At 39.5% G+C, this 9600-nt stretch overlaps 1 protein-coding gene across 2 annotated transcripts in view; it reads right to left on the reverse strand.

Moving 5' to 3' along the window:
* ASB15 (ankyrin repeat and SOCS box containing 15) overlaps positions 1-9600 on the reverse strand; it is a 59522-nt gene that overhangs the window by 42549 nt on the left and 7373 nt on the right. For both annotated transcript variants that reach the window (XM_040472086.1, XM_040472085.1), the window contains exon 2: positions 5701-5801. The gene's annotated coding sequence lies outside the window, so the exon portion shown is untranslated. The remainder of the gene's footprint in view (positions 1-5700; positions 5802-9600) is intronic.

A 9600-nucleotide genomic window follows, 5' to 3' on the forward strand; every position in this document is an offset into this window, starting at 1 on the left:
CTGTCCCAAAAATAAATAAACGTTGAAAAAAAAAAAAAAAGAATCTATAACACTATCATTTTACGTTCTATAGCTTGAACATTCCTTACGTTTAAGGTTTCGGATTCTGCTAAGATACTTCTGTGTGTGACGTTGGCCAGTCCTTCACCTTCTATCTGACTTAGATTTTAAAACAGGCTAATAAGTTAACCCTTAAGTAAGATTTGCACTGGTTTATTTCACCATCCTACACTACCGTTACCGACCAACCCAAATGCAATGTGTTTCCTTTGAATAGTACTGCATTCATTTATTCACTAGGCATGGATTTATTAGCTATGTGCCAGGTACAGTGATCATATCCAACAAGGCAGTTCTTACTCTCAATTGATGGAGGAGATGAAGAGATGGCCAAAAGAAGGTGATATTTAGTTTTCATGAGGGGAGAAAGAAAGTGCCACGGAGAAAATAAAGGCTGGAGCTGAGGATGAGAAGGATTTTTGTTTGTTTGTTTGTTTGTTTGTTTGTTTGTTGGGTAATCTAAAAAAAGACAGGCATCCCAGGCAGAGAAAATGCACAAAACTCTGAAGGAAAATGGCATAGTGGGAGGAAGGATGAACACTTCCCTTAGTTGGTCATAGAATGCACTGAGGAGCCAGCAGTAAATGAGCTGGAGATTTTTGGCAGGAGTCAGACTATGGAGAACACTAGGTAAATTATGTTGTTTTTTTTTTAATTAAAAAAACTTTTTGGGGCGCCTGGGTGGCGCAGTCGGTTAAGCGTCCGACTTCAGCCAGGTCACGATCTCGCGGTCCGTGAGTTCCAGCCCCGCGTCAGGTTCTGGGCTGATGGCTCAGAGCCTGGAGCCTGTTTCCGATTCTGTGTCTCCCTCTCTCTCTGCCCCTTCCCCGTTCATGCTCTGTCTCTCTCTGTCCCAAAAATAAATAAACGTTGAAAAAAAAAACTTTTTAAAAGTTTATTTATTTTGAGACACAGAGAGGAGACAGAGAGAGCCCCAAGCAGGCTCCGTGCTGTCAGATCTCATGAACTGTGAGATCATGAATGGAGCTGAAATCCAGACCCAGTTGCTTAACCAGCTGAGCCACCCTGGCGCCCCGGTAAATTATGGTTTTATTTTATTTCTTCCTCTAGGGCAGTGGAGTTAACAAAGGACTTACTCCCTGCCTTTAACTGGGGTGTGTGGTATTATTCACCAGAATCTCCAAGGCTGTGTGTATAGACTGAACGTTTGAACATGGCCTCCTTGGATACTGTAATACAGCCCACCTTTCATCTCACGTATCCTCCCTTCTGAAAAGCCATGCCTTCAAATGCTGTGGAATGAGTTTGTCCAAGTGTCCCAAGTCTGAGAACCATTGCCAGAGGCAAGAAGCAGCCACGGGAGCATTTTAGGCAGCAAAAAGTCACGATCTGTTTCAATGATTTCTCTTCCCTCTTCTCATTTTGCAGATATTTTACCATTAAAACTGAGATGTAGATTTTGTTCCAAATTTAGTAGGAGGTGTGCTGTTCACGAATGGGTGTGGAGGAACAGCAGTGCCCTGTCCCCTTAAGTAGCAGGTTATCCTCATAATGTGATATAAACACTTCAACTGAAGGACTTCTCAGAAATCTATGTTTTGGGTAGTGAAGTTCACAAATTCCTTAGAATGAGAAAAATGAAAATAAGAGGAAGATAGAAATAACGAAAATACAGCCTTGGGACTCAAGTTGGGCAGAATCCTCCTCCCCTGGCTTGCAGCTCACGTGTCTGGAGAATAACTTTTTATAACCACACAGTTGGATGATCAAGTCCTGCCTCCGCTCTCACTATCACAAGCAGGGGTGGTCAAACGGTAAAGTGAGGCTGTTATGTGGTAAATTACTTATTGATGCCATTCTGGTTGTGAATTCAATGAGTCAGGAAGTTCACAGCCTCTCACAGCTCTCCTGAAGCTTTCTACCATCCAGGGAGAGTCATTTCCTTGGAGCAGTGTTTAAGTACATTGTGGAACACGGATGCTCTGAGACAGAAGTAACACCTCCTCCTCCACCAAGAGCTGAAGGAAGCCTGTGGGGGACAAACACCACCTGGCTATCGATTGAGTTACTGGTAAATAAAGGCCATCTCTAAACTGAGATCAGTTCCACCAAAACAAGCGGAAGCTGAGCCTGCATTGAAAGACAGCACCATCTAGTGGGAGGAGAGTCACACAGGAATGGAGGCCTATTGCTACGCTTTCCAATTCTGTATTTTGAACGCTTTCCTAAGACTTAGGGGTGGATTGTGAATACAGCAGTCTCTTTTCATAACCGGCTTAACCAGGTAGTCTCCAACGGAGCCTCAACACTGTGTTTTGCAGTGGTTTGCCGCCTAATAATTATAATGATGTCCCATGTTTACTGAAATCTTGTTATAGCAAAGCATTATGCTAAGTCCTTTCTCCAGGATTTCTGTGTACAGTTGTGCAGGTGCACCTTGCAGAGGGCTGCTTGTATGAAGGCAGCAAGGGACTGAAAATGTCTTCATCTCCACTCATTGATCTGAGTGCCCTGGCAAAAGGTTGTGGAGAGGTCTGGAGAGAGGGTTAAAATTTTCTAAATTGCACAAAGGTGCTGTATAATGCAATCCTGGTTAATGTATGTGCATTAATTCACATTTAATCCTCACATCATTCCTGCAAAGTAGGTGTTATGTTATCATGGTCCTTTCTCAAGGAGGAAGTAAGCCTTAGGAAGGGTGAAATAGATTGCCCAAGTTTGCACAACTAGTAAGGGGCAGAGCTAGGATTTTAACCCAGACAGACTTGCCCCTAGTCTGGAAGACCTCACAAAAGTGCATGCATGCGTGCGTGCGTGTGTCGCGCGCGCATGCGTGTATGCACAGGTCCTTACAGGTCGGATCGCTGTCTCCATACCCATCCTGGAGCAAGAAATGTAGAGCAGTGTCTTCTCACTACAGACTAGCTCCTGCCCAGAGGCAAGCTCAGAGCTGCCCAGTGTCTGGCAAGTTTTCCTGAATGATTGCTGTGCTCCATGATTCAAGCAACTGAACGAGCAGCTAAACAAAAAACGCATCGAGCGCTGTGTTAAGAGAACCCAGGGTTGCCACGCAGCTCAAGACTTCACCTGCTACCTTAGCTTAACTTGTGTGCTCCCTGAAAGGGCTACGCACATTCTTCCCTCTGTGTCTTAGTCACCCTGTCGCCTATTTCAAGTGCCCTTTGTTGCATTCCCATCTTTGCGTGTATAAGTTTTGCCCCTTTAAAACTCGGCTTTAATCTTCCTTCTCTGCCTCTATGAAGCTTTGTCAGAGTCCATCTCATTTTCTTCCTTATTTTCCAGTTATATATATTTTTTGTTTGCCTTGTACTATAATTCTATATGTACGTTTCTTACATCAGGTTTTTATCTGTAACCTCTGAGGACACAGGGTGTAACACGTAGGATTTGCTCATAGCAAGTGTGCAACAAATGGGAATTGAATTAAAAGCCCCGGGGGGCCTAAAGAACATCAAATCTTCAACTTCACCATACTGTTCTCACTTAAACTAAATGTCTAAATAGGCATTTCCTGACACAGGGAACGACGAGCTGGGAGTCTTAAGGCAAATCCACAATGCATTCTACAATGTAATAGATTGTTTTTCCTCAAGACCTAGTGAATAATTTAATTAGTGTGATTTGCCATAATTAACTCAGCTCCCAGGAGCTGAACAAGTTATAACTTTGCAAATCCCTTGGTAGAGGCAGGTGACAAACTAGTTCAGAGTTAATTTTTAACTTTCACTTTGGCTATGATTATCTATTAGGCCCTCAGGCTAAAGTTAAACAAAAAGTAAGTAGAAGCAAAGAAGTAGAAAAGCCATTCAGAATATTTCTGAGAATATTTATAGAGAATTTATTTTGCATGAAAGTGCATTGGCAATAACAAAACACTTCAGATTATATAGCTATTATAATCTCTGCAGTGAGTCTATAGCAATGTAGAAATTTAACAATATCCTTTTAAAAAATAAAGATACTTCTTCTTTAATTCTAACTAACAAGATTTTTTTATCTAAGATTTTTTTCCCAATTAAGGTTTGAAATTATTAAGGAAAACATGTTACAATGGAACCAATGTATTCAAATATAATTGGCAAAATAAATATGACCCACATTTTTGTATATTGGATGACACTATTAATACTGTTTCTTGTTTCTTACCTTTGCATGTAAAATATCTTGTATGTAAATTGTGTTATCACAGATTTGTATTAAGAAAAACAAAACTGGATAGGAAATAGGAGAAATAAGACTTCATAAAGTTTACTGATGGCAATGGCCCAGTTGCCTGAATATCTACAAGAGGGAGGTTGGACCATAGGATGGAAAGAAAGTTCTAACGATGCACACACAGGCTTCACTGAGAAAGGGAAGGGTGAGGCATTGAATGAAATTTCTGCAGTTCATAGCAAACTCTCTTGAGCTCTTATATTAAAAGGGCTTATACCAAAGATGGCCAAGGTCCCTATGAGGCAGATAAATATAAAGACTGGTGATAATTATGTCAGGAAAACTAAAACCTCAAATTAACTGAACTTACATGCAGGAATGAATGAATGAATGAATGAATGAGAACTAAAAATATAGAGATAACTTTTTGTTGTTGTTTAATGTTTATTTTTGAGAGAGAAACAGAGTGCGAGCGGGGGAGGAGCAGAGAGAGAGGGAGACACAGAATCCAAAACAGGGTCCAGGCTCTGAGCTGTCAGCACAGAGCCCTATGCGATGCGGGGCTCAAACTCACAAGTTGTGAGATCATGACCTGAGCTGAAGTCGGACACTGAGCAGACTGAGCCACCCAGGCGCCTTACCAAAGAAAATCTTAATAAAAGTTTGATGTGTTTAACTGTATTGTTCAAGAAGTTCCATGTGTTTATTAAAATTTTGAGTTAATTTCTATGAGCATCAGATTTGGGGGTTTTCAAAAGCTGGGAAGAAGAACATTATTGCAGAAAGAATTATAGGTGACTTACAATGATAAATAGAATATGATAAAATTGCATGAATTAAAATGGATCTGAATAAAAAAGTGGAGCTAAAATAAAAGTGTATATCATTGATATGGGTCTGCCTGTATTAAATGAACAAAATATTGGGTCTTAAGTTTTCTACAAGCTGTTAAGGGAAACCAGGTCATTTCTGGAATTAGTTGATGTAAAACATAGTGCTTGGTTCTAGAAGGGTGACAGTGCTTCTCAGTATCAAAATAATAGTGAAACACATCTCCGGAAATAACATAGAACACAAATGTTCATGCTTTTATCAAAATATAAAATTATCTCAAAATGCTAGATGAATGGGGAAAATCCAACGATGGAATTTAACAAGGATATATTAAAGCCATACATTGAAGTTCAAAATATTAGTCACAGAGGTCTGAACATGACTATTTTATCAATGTTTTCCTAGCAGGAAACTAACAGGAACTGTTAAAAAATTGGTAACCAAGAAAATTACACAATATCACAAATATAAAGTCAACCAGTGAATAAAAAAAATATAAGCCTTTCTAAATATATGAAGACCACATAAAAAAATAAAGCTTACTGTATAGGAAAAGATATTTTTAAAAACTACAAAAATCAGAGCAAATATATGTGTTGTATCATTACATGTAAATGAGCCTAACTTGTTGGTTAAGGAAAAGGATCAATTTCACACATTCATTCTTACCTTTATCTCCATCCACATTTTTCTCCCATTTGTGTCATGAAAGAGCCCAAGGGAGGTGGGAGTTAATGGAGTAGGATGCGAATCCAATAAAGTCTTCAAGACTGAAATATAAAAATATAAAATAAAATAAAATAAAATAAAATAAAATAAAATAAAATAAAATAAAATAAAATAATAAAATAAAATAAAATAAAACAGTACTGTGAAGGATGATGAAACTGGAAACACTTAAACATGGTACAAACTGCCCGTTACTGGATAAGACATGACTCCATTCTTCAAGAAAAAATATTATTTGCTACAAGATCTTTTGAACAAAATACAGCAGGTTAAGGAATTAACTGCCTAGCTTTAAGAATGAATTGCTAGTGGGGCGCCTGGGTGGCTCAGTCGGTTAAGCGTCCAACATTGGCTCAGGTCATGATCTCACAGTTCGTGGGTTTCAGCCCTGCATCAGGCTCTGTGCTGACAGCTCAGAGCCTGGAGCCTCCTTTGGATTCTGTGTCTCCCTCTCTCTCTCTGCCCCTCCCCTGCTCACTGTCTGTCTCTCTCTCAAAAATAAGTAAACATTAAAAAAAATTTTTTTAAAGGAATGAACTTCTAGAGTAAATAAAGATCACTAAAAAAACAAATAAAAATTAAATAGTGCAGCCTCAGGCCATTTAGGTTCAAAGATGAAAATATCCATGTGAAGAACAGAGAATAGCTTATGCATAACCTCCTGAACACATCTTCAGAGCGCTGTTGAATGTTTTCCTTCAGTGATCTTTAAGTCTGAAATATTGAAGCTAAAACCAGAATATTGATGGTAAAAAAGAAAGAGAACATTTTATGATTTTCAAATCCAAGCTTCTTCCATCACTTATGATTTCTGATGACTCCCTCAGTGCTTTCACAATCTATCAATTGATTCATGTGTACTTGTTAGGTATGCCTACTTTTTATGACTAGCTCTGTAGAAAGTGCTGTGGGAAAATATAAGAAGTAAAAATCATGTTTTCTGCTCTCAAAATTAGCAAAAAGGAAGCAGAAACAAAACTATTTCTAAATTTAGTGGTGTACTGGTAATGTTTTAGTTTGCTCATTTTTTTTGAAGTATAATTGACAAAATTGGATATATTTAAAGAGTACAATGTGATGATTTGGTATATGTACATATTGTGAAATGATTACTGCAGTCAAGTTAATTAATACAGCTATTGCCCATCACCTCACATAGTTACCTGTATTTATTTTTGGTGAGAAGGCCCTATACAAAGGGCAAATAAACACACAGAAAGATGTTCAACATCAATAAGCCATTGGGGAAATGGAAATTATAGGCACCATGAGACATCACCATACACCAGTCAGAATAACTAAAATTAGAAACAAAAAATAGTGACAACACTAAATGCTGGCAAGGATGTGGAACACTGGATCATTCCTGCATTGCTGGTACAAACGTAAAATGATACAGCCACTCTGGAAAACAGTTTGATAGTTTCTTAAAAACTTACACATGAAATTACAATAGACCCAGCAATTACACTCCTGGGTGGTTATACCAGAGAAATGAAAACTTATGTTAACTCAAAAATCTGACCATAACTGTTCACAGCAGCTTTGTAATAGCCCCAAAGTGAAAACAACAGGTGAGTGGTTAAACAAAGTGGACATTCATACCATGGAACATTAGCAATAAAAAGGAATGAACTGTTGATACATCTAACAGTCTGGTTGCAACTCCAGAGAATTATCCTGAGTGAAAACAGTGAATCCCAAATGGTTACATACTGTATGATTTCATTTATAGAACATTCTTGAGATGGAGAACAGGCTGGTATTGCCAGGGATGAAGGGGAGTGAATGAGAGGGAAGTGGAGTAGCTATAAAATGGCAACATGAGGGGTGCCTGGGTGGCTCAGCTGGTTAAAAGCCCCACTCTTGATCTCGGCTCAGGTCATGATCTCACAGTTTATGAGTTTGAGTCCCGAGTTGGGGTCTATGCTGGCAGTGTGGAGCCTGCTTGGAACTCTCTGTCCCTTTCTCTTTGCCCCTACCCCACTTGTGTTCTCTCTCTCTCTCTCTCTCAAAATAAATACACTTAAAAAAAATGGCAACATGAGAGATCCTTATGGTAAGGACATGGTAAGGTTTATGACTACATAAACGTCAATATCCTGACCAAAATCAAAAACAACTTAATTCTAAATAACAGTCAAAACTGCCAAAGTTTTCTGTGTGCAGGTGTGATAAACTACTCCCAGTCTCATCTGACTCCCACTAAGCACAGCACATATTCATCTGCTGTGTAGTTGGAGGCTTTCGAATATTCTTGTTTTAATAGGATTTTTTTAATGTTTATTTATTTTGAGAAAGAGAGTGTGCACTGGGGAAACAGAGGCGGGGGCAGGGGGTGGGGGGTGGCGACAGAGAATCCCCAGCAGGCTGTACAACCTCAGCACGGAGCTCCACATGGGGCCTGATCTCATGAACTGTGAGATTATGACTTGAGCCAAAATCAGGAATTGAATGCTTAACTGACTAAGCCACCCAGGTGTCCCATTACTAGGACATTTTAAAGATTTTTATTTACTACTTAAAAATATAAATCAAAGCAAATACCATTTCAACTTGTATTGAACTGAGTGCCCTGGAATACAGTCTTGAACAGCCAGGGGTTCGTGAACCACCCGTCAGGAAATGACGACCTAATTCAACCATTGTGAGCTTCACAGATGGAGATATTGGCCAAGATCCAGAGAAGCTGAAGCACCTGCCTGAACTTCCCATAAAGCTGGAAAATGGCAAAGAATATTCTTGCCTGGAGTCCTTTTCAGTTCATAATGATTTGGAAGAAAAGACCACAGGGGAGAGATATACCCATGAGAAAAAGGAATATACAAATGCTAGTGTGTATGGGAAATGAGGAGGGCTAAAAATGTAAAGATATTTAAACCCAGTTGACTCTTCCAAATTAAGAATAGGGAGGGAGAAATTACTCGGTATCTCCCTTGCATTGTGTCTCTTGCAGAACTAATATCTACTCAGACCTTAATCTGTCAAGGTGGGTGGGATCAAGCCTTGGAGTAGAGGTGAGCATGTGTACCTGCTGGAGTTAAGTGAGGACATAGGAGGTCAGTTTCTTACTATATTCAGCTTCCCTTGCTCATGCCTAGAATCTCCCAGAAATAAAGGCCAGTCCAGAAGGCATTACATGATCGTTGACTAGTGCAGTATGCCAACGGTAGCCCCTATAGCTCTCTTGGAAGGCACAGTCTGAGATTTGTGAGTGTGGTGAGGTGGTCTGAAGAAAAGCACTACTGCCCATGACAATGGCAGTAGTTACCAGTTTTCTGTATTGTTGACAAGGATTTAATCCTATCTTCTCAGAATGCAGTTTTTCTTAGACAAAAACATAACGGCAATCATTATTTGCTTCTAATTTCGAATTGTCCAAGTTACCACAGTAAGACATTTCCATCACACTCCTATTCTCTTCTGCGTCCTCTTTCTTGTAATTAAACAGAGAAATCAATTATATTTAATGTGCTTGCCTATTAGTTTTTTCGAGAGTCTCCCCACCATGTCCTCTCCAACCATCACAGCTACACTGTGCTTTTAGGTTATGATGTGAATTCCATTTAGCTTACCTTTTCCACCTTGTTCACTGGGCCCGAGTTACTGTGGGTGTGCTGGTTCCATTTCTTGTTCATCTGGATTTTTAGTAATACACTTGATCTTAGCCAAAGGCCGAGAAGCGATGGATTTTTAGTAATAGTATCCACCTTTCTTCAACCTGTTCCTTTAACCTGCTACCTTCGTTCCCCTAGGCGCTAACAGCGACATATTGACTATCTTCCTTCCTTCCTTCCTTCCTTCCTTCCTTCCTTCCTTCCTTCCTTCCTTCCTTCCTTC

This window comes from Herpailurus yagouaroundi, unplaced genomic scaffold, assembly GCF_014898765.1.
Source record: "Herpailurus yagouaroundi ecotype Mexico unplaced genomic scaffold, PumYag 100, whole genome shotgun sequence".
NCBI lineage: Eukaryota > Metazoa > Chordata > Mammalia > Carnivora > Felidae > Herpailurus > Herpailurus yagouaroundi.